Source organism: Elephantulus edwardii, unplaced genomic scaffold (assembly GCF_000299155.1).
Source record: "Elephantulus edwardii isolate Elephantulus edwardi_28Jun2011 unplaced genomic scaffold, EleEdw1.0 scaffold00034, whole genome shotgun sequence".
NCBI classification, from domain to species: domain Eukaryota; kingdom Metazoa; phylum Chordata; class Mammalia; order Macroscelidea; family Macroscelididae; genus Elephantulus; species Elephantulus edwardii.
Genome location: NW_006399784.1, coordinates 10,388,515 through 10,399,387, shown reverse-complemented (window position 1 = coordinate 10,399,387; position 10,873 = coordinate 10,388,515). Strand labels below are relative to the sequence as shown.

At 40.9% G+C, this 10,873-nt stretch overlaps 1 pseudogene; it reads right to left on the bottom strand.

Annotated features, from left to right (window-relative positions):
- Positions 1 to 411: 411 nt before the first annotated feature.
- Positions 412 to 10,873, bottom strand: part of LOC102856696 — an 85,046-nt pseudogene continuing 74,584 nt past the window's right edge.

Sequence of the window (10,873 nt, the reverse complement as noted above, 5' to 3'; positions counted from 1 at the left end):
TTAAGTATACAATGAGTTCAAACTCCAGGACAGTGGAAAAGCACAAGATACATTGGTTATCAGTCGGGAAACAAAGGCACATGGGTTATCAGTTGAGAAACAATCTTTGCTTGTTTGCTCTGCCTTTCTGCTAGCCATTCTTGAAATACTGTTGCCTTGGATACAGCTGGGTGTGGGGCTCTACCAGGGACAATGGAAAAATTCCTGAGTTTAACTTAGCTGAGAACTATAGAAACTTGAGTTTAATTCAGCTGAGAACTATAGGGACTATATTAATTTCAATCTTTTCAGAGGAAGTGGAACAAAAAAAGACAAGATGTCCATCCCTTGGCTCCCTTCACTCCCCCTTCCTGCTTGAGCCCTCCAGAAAGGAACCCTGGACCAGGGCTATAGCAGGACAGATGACCCATCTTAGATGACGTCAGCATCATTAAGGGGCATTTCCTCAATGGAGGTGTTATAGAAGGTCTCAGTTGTCTCAAAGGGTCCTTTTCTCCTCTTCTGTCACAATGTTAATAGACACACCCTTACGGCCAAAGCACCCACCATGTCCCATTCTGTGAATATAATTTTTCACTGTTGGTGGGAAGGTCATAGTTTATGACTAAAGCAACTTGTTGTATGTCAATGCCTCTGGCCAGCAGGTCAGTAGTGATGGGAACTCTGCTGGAGCCAGAACGGAACTCCCTCATGATCACATCTCGTTCCTTTTGGTCCCTATCTCCATGCATGACAGAGACAGTGAAATCCTGGACATGAATTTTTTTCAGTGAGCCAGTCACCCTTCCTTCTGGTGTTAATGAAGATGACAGCCTGTGTGATCATTAATGTTTCATACAAATCACACAGTGTGTGCAGCTTCCACTCCTCACGATCCACACTGATGTAGAATTGGCGGATAATTTCCTGGGTCAGTTCTTCCTTCTTGACAAGAATCCGAATGGGTTCCCTCATGAACTTCTTGGTTACTTCAAGCACATCAGAAGGCATTGTAGCGGATAACAAAACTACCTGGGTGTTGCTATTGAACTTCTGGAATATGTCACAGATCTGGTCCTTGAACCCACAGCTTAACATTTCGTCAGCTTCATCCAGTACAAACATTTTTATGTATTTGGGAGAAAGGTATCTTCTATTAAGCATATCAAATACACATCCTGGCGTACCCACGATGATGCATAGAGCCTCCATCTGCAGTTTCTGTACTTCAGCATGTACATTGGTGCCCCCAATGCCGGCACGGCAGGAGGCACCCATGTAATCTCCTAAGGCCATTACCACCTTGGAATTATGGAACAATATCACTAATATAACATACTTGCTGAAGATTATTCAAAACTAACTGGATCAATACAAAGACAGAGAATTACGAGAAGTACATGCTGGGTTTAGAAGAGGACATGGCACTAGGGACATCACTGCTAATGTCAGGTGAATCTTGGCTGAAATCAGAGAGTACCAGAATGTCTATTTGTGTTTCATTGACTATGAAAAGGTGTTTGATTGTATGGATCACACAGAAATTGTGGCTAACCTTAAGAAGAATGGGAATCACAAAACATCTGACTATGCTCATGTGAAATCTATACTTGGACCAGAAGGAAGTCATCAAAACAGAGTTAAGAAACACTGTACATTTCAAAATCAGGAATAGAGTGCTTCCAGGATGCATTCTGTCTCCAGAACTTTTCAATCTATATATGAAACAAACCATTAGGAAAGCTGATCTTTATGAGGAAGAAAGTGGCATCAGAATCACAAAAAGACTCATCAACAACTTGTTATGCAGATGACACCATATTGCTCACTGTAACTGATTTGCTGCAGAATTCAAGGACTACAGTCCTCAATATGGATTCAACAAAACAAGATTCTCACTACCGGCCAAAAGGCAGCATCATAACGTTGTTGTTGTTGTTGCTATGTGCCTTCGAGTCGCTTGCGGCCCTATGTACAATAGCTCTAAATTCTGCTCTGTCCTGTGCCAATCTCATTGTCTCTGACACACTCATCCCGATTGCCCCAGTCTCCGAAACAATCCATCTCCCAGAGGGCCTTTCCCTCCTGCACCTGCCCTCCACCCGCCCAAGCATGATGTCCCTCTCCAAGGACCATTCCCTCCTTTCAACATGACCAAAGTATGTGAGACTAAGCCTCAGAAACCTTGCCTCCAAGGAGCAGCTTGGTTTCATCCTCTCTAGGATGGATCTGTTTGTTTTCCTGGCAGTCCATGGTATATTCAGTACTCTTCTCCAGCACCACAGCTCAAAAGCATCCACTCTCCTTCTGTCCTCCCTAGTCATTGTCCAGCTCTCTGATGCATAACAAGTGTTTGCAAAGACCATGGCCTATACCAGATGCACCTTATTCTCCAGAGACACATCGTTGCTCTTGAGTACTTTAGAGTGGTCCCTAACAGCAGACTTTCCCATCGCAATATATCTTTAAATTTCCTGGCTGCTAATGCTGAGAATGTTGATTGTGGAGCCAAGTATACTAAAGCTGTGAAAAATCTCAACCTCTTCACCATCCATCGTGATGCTGCCAATTGGTCTGGTGGTGAGAATCTTTGTCTTCTTGACATTGAGCCTCAATCCATATTGAAGGCTGCAGTCCCTGACCCACAGCAGCAAGTGCTTCAGGTCCTCCTCAGTGTCAGCAAGCAGGGTTGTGTCATCTTCATAACAAAGATTGTTGATAGATCTTCCATCAATCCTGATGCTACATTTCTCCTCATAGAGCCCAGCCTCCCAGATAATCTGTTCTGCATACAGGTTGAAAAGGTATGGAGATAGGACACATCTCTGGTGTATGCCCTTCCCAATTTTGAACCATGCAGCAATTCCTTGCTCTGTTCTGACGACTGCCTCTTGGTTCAAGTATAAGTTTCTCATTAGCACGATCAAGTGTTCTTGGATTCCCATTCTTCTCAGAGTCAGCCACAGTTTGTTATGGTCCACACAGTCAAATGCCTTTGCATAATCAATGAAACACAGGTAGACATTCCTCTGGTACTCCCTGCTAATATCCATCTAACATTAGCTACAATATCCCTAGTACCACAACCCCTTCTAAACCCAGCCTGGACTTCTGGCAGTTCTATGCTGATGTGCTGTTCCAGTCGTTTTTGTATAATCTTCAGTAGAATCTTGCTTGTATGTGAAATCAATGATATTGTTCTGTAGTTTCCACACTCAGTTGGGCCATCTTTCTTTGGAATGGTAACAAATACAGATCTCTTCCAGTCAGTTAGCCAAGTGGTTGTTCTCCAGATTTCTTGACACAACTTGGTGAGCACGCCCAGGGCAGCATCTGTTAGATGAAATATATAAATTGGTATACCATCTATTCTTGGGGCCTTATTTTTTGCTATTTCTTTCAAAGCTTCCTTCATCACCATAGGCTCTTACTGATATGTTGTTTCATTAAATTCTTCTGTGTCTGCTAATTCCTTTCAATACAATGACTCAGAATATTCTTTCCATCTTCTATTGATACCTCCTGGATCATTTAATGCTCTGCCTAAAGCATCCTTGATTATAGCAACTCGAGGTTTGAATTTAGTGTTCAGTTCCTTGAGCTTAAGAAATGCTGAGCGAGTTTGACCCTTTTGGTTTTCTGACTCCAAATCCTTGCACATTTCATTGTAATATTTTACTGTGTCATCCCGTGCTACCTTTTGAAAACTTCTGTTCAGCTATTTAGTATCTTGAATTCTTTCTTGTGCTTTGGCTTCTCTGTGCTCCAGTGCAATATTCAGGGTTTCTTCTGACATCCATTTTGGTCTTTTCTTTCTCTCCTGTCTTTATAATGAACGTTTGCATTCTTCTTGGATGATACCACGGTATCCTCCCACAACTCATCTGGCCTTCACTCATTCATGTTCAAGGCCTCAAACCTGTTCTTGAGATGGTTCTGAAATTCAGGTGGGATAGAATCAAAGTTATATTTTGGTTCTCATGGATTCGGTTTAATTTTCCTCAACTTCAACTTGAACTTGCATATGAGTAGTTGGTGGTCTGTTCCACAATCACCTCCTGGCCTAGTTTTCACAGCTGATATTGAGCTTCTCCAGCGGTTCCTTCCACAGATGTAATTGATCTGATTCCTATGCATACCATCAGGTGAGATCCATGTGTATAACCTGTGTTACTGTCTCTTAAAAAATGTGTTTGCGATGACTAAATCATTGTGCAAAATTCAATCATTCTATCTCCAGCTCCATTTCTGTCTCTGAGTCCATGTTTTCCGACTACTGATTCTTCTTCTCTCTTCCCAACTTTTGCATCCCAGTCACCCATAATTATCAATGCATCTTTATTACATGTTTGATCGATCTCTGACTGTAAAAGTTGGAAGAAATCTTCTATTTCCTTTTTTGGCTCTGGTTGTTGGTGCATATATCTGAATGATAGTGGTATTCACTGGACTTCCTTGTATGTGCATGGATATTATCCTGTCACAATATTGTACTTCAAGATGGTTCTAGAAATAGCTTTTCTAACTATGAAAGCAACCCCATTTTTCCTCACCTTTTCATCTCCAGAGTAGTAAATCATATGATTAACTGATTCAAAATGCCCCATGCCGGTCCACCTCATTCACCAATGCCTAGTATGTCAATATTTATGTGTTCCATTTCCTCATTAACAATATCTAATTTTCCCACATTCATGGTTCTCACATTCCTTGTTCCAATCACTAGAATCATAATAAAAGATTGAAATTGTCAATACTTTGAGTTTGCTCAGATCCATAATCAATACTATATGAACCAGCAACCAGGAAATCAAAAGATGAATTGGATTAGTAAAGTTGGCTGTCAGGGACCTCTCCAGAGTGCAGAAGAATCAAGATGTCAGTGTAGAGACTAAGGCATGCCTGATCCCGGCTATAGTCTTTGTAATTACTTACTATGTATCAGAAATCTGGACAATTAATACGGATGACAGAAGAATAGATGCCTTTGAGTTGTGGTGCTTCAGAAGAGTATTGAACATGGACTTTCAAGAACAAACAGGTCTGTCCTAGAGAGGGTGAAATCAGATTTCCAAGGATTTTGAAGCATGTTGGGCATGTTGCCAGATGGGTCCAGTTCTTAGAGAAGGAATCATGCTTGGAAAGGTCGAGGAACAAGATAGGAGAAGAAGATCCTGGATGAGATGTATTGACAGAGTAACTGGGATAAAAGGAAGTTATGTCAGAGACAATGACATTGGCTCAGGGCAAAGTTCGGAACTATTATACATGTGATTCAACCTCACATAACAACAACAAAGGTCATTTATCTATTCAGTGCTCTTCCAAAGATATATAATGCAAACAACAAACATGCACCAGATGCATTACATTCAAATTTCTAATAATCTGTTATTCTTGTTTAACATTGAGTCAGAACTGACCCATAGCTGACCTTCAGGTAGATTGTCAGAAGCAGTTCATCGAATGGGAAGAGATTGTCTACCATTCTCCCAAAGAGCAGCTAGTGGACATGAGCTGCACGCCTTAGAGACTGCAGTGCAACTTCTTACCTTTAGGCCATCAGAGCACAATAACCATATTCTCTCGTTAGTGGTGGTTGTTGTTGTTATGTGCCATCAAGTTGCTTGCAACTAATAGTGATCCTACGTACAATAGTTCCGAACCTTGCTCTATCCTGAGCCAACCTTATTGTCTCTGCCACATGTACACCCATCACCCTAGGAAATGTGTCAATCCATCTCATCCAGGGTCTTTCTCTCGTGCTGTCCCTCCACCCACCCAAGCATAATGTACATCTCCAAGCACTGGTCCATCCTTGCAACATGCTCAAAGTATGTCAGAGCATCAGAATCCTTGTCTCCTACAAGCAGCCTGGTTTCATCTCTCCAGGATGAACATGTGTGTTCTCTTAGCAGTCAATGATATATTCAATATTCTTCTCCAGCGTCAAAGTTCAAAGTCATCAATTCTCCTTCTATCATCCCTAGTCATTGTCCAGCTTTTCTCATTCATAACACAGAATTGCAAAGATGATGGCCGGGAGGAGGCACATCTTAGTCTCCAGACTGATATCATTGCTCTTCAGTACTCTGGAGATGTATCTGACAGTAGACTTTCTCATTGAAATTCTTCTTTTGATTTTCTGATTGCTTGCATGAAGATTGTTAATTGTGGAGACAAGTAAACTAAAGATGTCAACAATTGCAGTCTCTTGTCTACCATGATGCTCCCAATCAGCCCAGTGGTGAAAATGTTTTCTTGACATTGAGCTTCAATCCATATTGAAGGCTGCAGCTCTTGACCTTCTGCAGTCACCTTTCTGTGAAATGAGAACAAATATGGGTCTCTTCCAGACAGTTGGACAGGTGGTTGTCATCCAGATTTCTTGGTACAATTTGGTAAGCACATTCAGGGCAGAATTGTTTGTTGAAATATGTCAATCAGTATGTCGTCAATTGCTGGGGCCTTGTTTTTTGCCAATTCTTTCAGAGCAGCTTGAACTTCCTTCATAACCACAGGCTCTTGCTCATATGTTGTTTCATGAAATTCTTCTGTGTCTGCCCTTTCTTTTTGGTACAGTGACTCTATATACTCTTTCCATTTTTTTAATGCTTCCTGGGATCATTCAATATTATGCCCAAAGCAATCATAAGTATTGGAACTCTAGGCTTGAATTTATTCTTCAGTTCCTTCAACTTAAGAAATGCTGAGCAAGTTTGGCCATTTTGATTTCCTGACTCCAGGTTTTCGCACCTTTCATTATAACAATTTGCTTTGTTTTCCTGAGCTGCCCTTTGATACCTTCTGTTCAGCTCCTTAATTTATTGATATCTTCCCTTTGCTTTGGCTTCTCAGTGCCCTAGTGCAATATTCAGAGACTTATTTGACATTCATCTTGGTCGTCTCTTCCTCCTCTGTGTTTGTAATGATCTTTTGCATTCTTCATGGGTGATAGATATTCTTGATATCCTCCCACAGCTCATCTGGTCTTTGCGCATTAGTGTTCAAGATCTCAAATCTGTTCCTGAGATGATTTTGAAATTCAAGTAGGATAGAGTCAAAGTCAAATTTTGGTGCCTGTGGATTTGATTTAAACTCCTTTAGTTTCAGTTTGAACTTGCATATTAGTCAGTGTATTTCACAATCAGCACCTTGCCTAGTTTTCACAGCTGATATCAAGCTTTTCCAGCAATTCATGCTGCAGATATAGTCAATTATATTCTTATGGTTACCATCAGGTAAAATCCATGTATAAAATCTGATTTTATGTTCCTTAAAATAAATATTTACAATCAATAGGTCATTGATTCCATCATTCTGTCTCCAGTATCATTTCTATCACCAAGTTGATATTTTCCGACGACTGATCCTTCATTATTGTTTTTAACTTTTTCATTCCAGTCACCCATTATTATTAGTGCATCGTGAGTTCTGTCGATTTCTGACTGCAGAAATTGATAGAACTCTTCTATTTCCTCCTCTTTGGCTCTAGTTTTTGGTATATATATTTGAATAATAGTCATATTCACTGGACTTCCTTGTATGTACGCATACGGACATTGTCCTGTCACTCACAACATTGCATTTTAAGATGGCTCTAGAAATTACTTCTTTAACTATGAAAGCAATCCCACTTTTCCTCACCTTTTCATCTCTGCACAGTGGATCATATGATTTTCTTATTCAAAATGTCCCATGCTAGTTCATCTCATTTCCCCAATACTTAGTATGTAAATATTTATGCATTCCATTTCTCTCTTAACAATGTCCAATTTTCCTACTTGTCCAATTCATGCTTCTCACATTCCACATTCCAACCACCAAAATATGACGTTCAGTCTATCCCACCTAAATTTCAGAACCATCTCAGGAACAGGTTTGAGGCCTTGAACACTAATGAGAGAAGACCAGATGAGTTGTGGGAGGATATCAAGGGTATTATTCAGGAAGAGTGCAAACGGTCATTGCAAAGACAGAAGAGGAAGAAAAGACCAAAATGGATGTCAGAAGAGACTCTGAAAATTGCACTGGAGCACAGAGAAGCCAAAGCAGAGGGAAGATTCAAGATACTAAAGATTTGAATAGAAGATTTCAAAAGGCATCACGGGAAAACAAACTAAAATATTAGAATGAAATGTGTAAGGAGTTAGAGTCAGAAAATCAAAAGGGCCGAACTTGCTCAGCATTTCTTAAGCTCAAGAAACTGCAGAACAAATTCAAACCTCGAGTTGCTATAATCAAGGATGCTCTAGGTAGAATATTAAATGATCCAGGAAGTATTAAAAGAAGATGGAAAGAATATACTGAGTCACTGTATCGAAAAGAATTGGCAGACACAGAAGAATTTCATGAAACAACATATGTGCAAGAGACTACGGTAATGAAAGAAGTTCAAGCTGCTTTGAAAGAAATGGCAAAAAATGAGGCCCCAGGAATAGATGGTATACCAATTGACATATTTCAGTTAACAGATGCTGCCCTGGAGGTGCTCACCAAGTTTGGCCAAGAAATCTGGAGAACAACCACTTGGCCAACTGACTGGAAGAGATCTATATTTGTTCCAATCCCAAAGAAGGGTAACCCAGCAGAGTGTGGGAACTAAAGAACAGTATCATTGATTTCACATGCAAGCAAGATTCTACTGAGGATTATCCAAAAAAGACTTGAACACATCAGCAGAGAACTGCCAGAAGTCCAGGCTGGGTTTAGAAGGGGTCATGGTACTAGGGGTAGTGTAGCTAATGTCAGAAGGATCTTAGCTGAAAGCAGGGAATACCAGAGGAATGTCTACCTGTGTTTCATTGACTATGCAAAGGTGTTTTACTGTGTGGATCATAACAAACTGTGGCTGACTCTGAAAAGAAAGGGAATCCCAGAACACTTGGTCATGCTAATGAGAAACCTCTACTTGGACCAAGAGGCAGTCATCAGAACAGAGCAAGGAAACACTGCATGATTCAAAATTGGGAAGGGTGTATGCCAGGGATGTGTTCTGTCTCCATACCTTTTCAACCTATATGCAGAACAGATTATCTGGGAGGCTGGGCTTTATGAGGAAAAATGTGGGGTCAAGATTGGTGGAAGATCTATCAACAGTCTGCGTTATGCAGATGACACAACCCTGCTTGCTGAAACTGAGGAGGACCTGAAGCGCCTGCTGCAGAGGGTCAAGGACTGCAGCCTTCAATATGGATTGAGGCTCAATGTCAAGAAGACAAAGATTCTCACCACTGGACCAAATGGCAGCATCAGGATGGATGGTGAAGAGATTGAGATTGTTCAGAGCTTCAGTTTGCTTTGCTCCACAGTCAACACTCTTGGCACCAGTAACCAGGAAATTAGAAGATGTATTACCATGGGAAAGTCTGCTGTTAGGGACCTCTCTAACGTACTGAAGAGCAATGGTGTCTCTTTGGAGACTAAGGTGTGTCTGATACAAGCCATGGTCTTTGCTATCACTTGTTATGCATCAGAGAGTTGGGCAATGACTAAGGAGGATAGAAGGAGAATTGACGCCTTTGAGCTGTGGTGCTGGAGAAAAGTATTGAGGATACCATGGACTGCTAGGAAAACAAACAGATTCATGCTGGAAAGGGTGAAACCGGGCTGCTCCTTGGAGGCAAGGATTCTGAGGCTCTGTCTCACATACTTTGGACATGTTGCAAGGAGGGACAGGTCCTTGGAGAGGGACATCATGCTTGGTAGGGTGGAGGGACAGCACAGAAGGGGAAGGCCCCCTTTGAGGTGGATTGATTCAGTGACTGAGGTAATTGGGATGGGTGTATCAGAGAAGGTGCGATTGGCACAGGACAGAGCAAAATTTAGGGATGTTGTACATAGGGCCACTCTGAGTCGCAAGCAACTCGACGTCACATAACAACAACAAGAACAACAGTCTGCTTACACCTGTGCCTCCTCTTGTGTGTTTTCTAATATGAGGGCTCAGCCTCCAGTGCCATATCTGCTAGTCTAGTCTAAGGGTGCTCTATTGTATATAGGGTTTTCAAAGGCCTATTATTTCAGAAGTGGATGGCGATTCCTTCTTCCTAGCATGTCTTAATTCAAATGCTCATATTTAGAACAGTATCTGACAGAAAAAAAGCATTTTATAGAAAGGTTCAGGTAAAAGACATTTCCCAATTACAGAAGTGACTAATAGATTCAGTGCCTCTGCTTTTTCAAAGGACTGAGGGGATATTAATTTGTTCGTTGATGTTAGATTCCTGTGATTCAAAGCAACTCTCTGAAAAACAGATCTGAACTTTGTCTTATCATGAACTATCCTCACGATTTTCAATATGTTTGAGTCAGACTTTACAATCACTGTGTTCATCTTGTTGAAAGTCTTCCTGTCTTTCTCTGACCCTCTACCTTTCCCAGTATGATATCTTTTTCCAAGGACTAGCAAGTCCAGAAAACATACACAAAGAATGTGTGATGAAGTTTCACTTCCTTGCCTCTAAGAAGCATCCTGGTTAGACTTCCTTTAAGACATAATGGTTTATTCTTTTGGCAGTTCATGCAGTATTTCATACGCTTCTATAGCACGACAATTCAAAGGCATTATTTCTCCTTTTGTCATTCTTACTCATTGTTTGACTATCTGATGTATTTGATTGTTACTGTCAAGATGGAACCAACTCATAGATCACCCTCCAGTGGATAATAGCAAATAAAATGAGAGGAGTAGTTCCATCATTCTCCCAAAGAATAGCCATTGGATTTGAAACATGTACCTTTGGCTTAACAGTTCAGCTGCTTACCACTAGACCGCCAGAACTCCCTGATGCATACGAAATAATTGAAAGATTAAGCATGGATTAGGATTAGTCACACCTTAGCCTTTATTTTAAAGTTTTGTAAACATATTTTTATACATATATATATATTT